Genomic DNA, 2,334 nt, shown 5'->3' with positions numbered 1-2,334 from the left:
TCAGATAAAAAGCTTCACTAATAAAAAAAAAAGCTAAAAGAGTTCATCACCGCCAAACCAGAATTATATGAATTGCTGAAGGGGGTTCTTTCAGAAGAGAAAGTAAATAAAGATAAAAATTATGAACAACAAATACGTAACTATCAACAAGTGAATCTAAAAACCAAGGAAATTAAAAAAATCTGATGAACAATATTAACTGTTGAATATAATAGAATCAGAGGTATGGAAGGGGAGTGAACTAACGATTCTTGGGGAAAGGGGAGAGAGGGATGTGGGAAGAGACTGAACATAAACTGTGCACCTATGGGTGAGGACAGTGGGGAGTGGGGAAAGGGCAGAGGGTGGGGTGAAAACCTGGTGGAGGAGAGCAATGGTGGGAGAGGGAAGAACATTTGTAATAATATAAACAATAAAAACTTAAAAAGAAAATCAACACCTTATGCAAGAAACAAGAAGAAATGAAAAATGATATAGCTGTAATAAAAATAAAAAAATAAAAACATCATGGAAAGTTTCACCACTGGACTAGAAGAAGCAGAGGATTGAATTAGTGAACTAGAAGATAGGGAAGCAAAACAGAGCCAAACTGAATTGTAATTGGAGAAAAAAATTAAAAGACAGGAGGAGAACCTAAGGGAGCTCTGGGAAACAAAGGAATAATAGTGGTGCCAGAACAACAGAAAGAGGACAAGGGTAAGAAGAACTATTTGAAGAAATAATATCAGAAAACTCCCTTGATGTGGCAAAGAAAAGTCAGAGAGTTCCAAACAGGATGAACCCAAAAAGAACCATGCCAAGACAAATCATAATTATGATGGCAAATATTCAGGACAAAGAGAGAACCTTAAAGACTGTAAGAGAAAGTCAAAAAGTTACATACAAGGGAACTCCCATTAGATTATCAAATGATTTCGTAACAGAAACACATCAGGCCATAAAAGAATGGAAGGAAATTTACAAAATGATGAAAACCAAGGGACTGAATCCAAGAATCCTCTATCCAGCAAGTCTATCATTCAAAATTGAAGGGGAAATAAGGAGCTTCACTGACAAAAAACAAACAAACAAACAAACAAACAAACAAAACTAAGGGAGTTTATCACTACCAAGCCAGCAAGGCAGGAAATGCTAAACAGACTGGTATGTATGTATATATATATATATATATATATATATATATATATATATATATATATATATAAAAGAAATAAAAAGGTAAGAAGGAACACAGACACAAAAAATAAAAATGACTATATATAGGTACCTTTCACTAATAATTTTAAACATAAGCAAATTAAATGCTCTAATCAAAAGACATTGAGTGGCTGAATGTGTAAAAAAACATGACCCATATATATGCTGTCTACAAGAGACCCACCTCAAAACAAGGGATTCATAAAGATTGAAAGGGAAGGAATAGAAAAATAACTTTCAGGCAAATGGAAATAAAAATAAAGTGGGGGTAGCAGTACTTATTTCTGACAAAACAGACCTCAAAGTAAAAACCATACCAAGAAATAATGAAGGCCACTTCATAATGATAAAGGGATCGATACAACAAAAGGATATAACCCTTATAAATATAATTGCATCCAAATATATAAAAAAATATCCAGAAAGATATTAAGGGAGAGATGGACAACAATACAATCCTAGTAGGGGAATTTAATACACCACTGACAGCACTGGATAAATCCTCTAGACAAAATATCAGCAAAAAAACAGCAATACTAAATGACTTACTAGATCAGATGGACTTTATTGACATCTTCAGAGCATTTCACCACGGAGCCACCAAATATACATTCTTCTCAAGTGCACATGGGTCATTATCAAAGATAAACTATATATTTGGTCATAGGCAAAGACGCTTCAAATTCAATAAGATAGAAATTATATCAAGCATCTTCTCAGATCACAGTGGCATAAAACTGGAAATCAACTACAATAAAAACAATCCAAAAAAAACTCAAACACTTGGAGACTAAACAGCATGCTATTAAACAATGACTGGGTTACCAGAGATATCCAAGAAGAAACAAACAAACAAAAAAATCATGGCAACAAACAACAACGAAAACACAACAATCCAAAATCTATGGGATACAGCGAAAACCATCGTGAGAGGTTCTTGAGAAGTTCTTGAGAGGTTCTTGAGAAACAGTCTTGAGAAGTTCTGTACCCTGAGAGCTCACCATCCTGGCAGCTTGGAACACTGAGCACAACTACAAGCTGTTCATTGCTCTACAAGCCTACTGCAAAAACAAACAAACAAGCAAACAACAACAAAAAAACAATGGCAATAAATTACCTGACCCTTACAACTCAAAG

The sequence above is a fragment of the Pipistrellus kuhlii genome, unplaced genomic scaffold (assembly GCF_014108245.1).
Source record: "Pipistrellus kuhlii isolate mPipKuh1 unplaced genomic scaffold, mPipKuh1.p scaffold_m20_p_2, whole genome shotgun sequence".
NCBI classification, from domain to species: domain Eukaryota; kingdom Metazoa; phylum Chordata; class Mammalia; order Chiroptera; family Vespertilionidae; genus Pipistrellus; species Pipistrellus kuhlii.
This window is presented reverse-complemented; position numbering follows the sequence as displayed.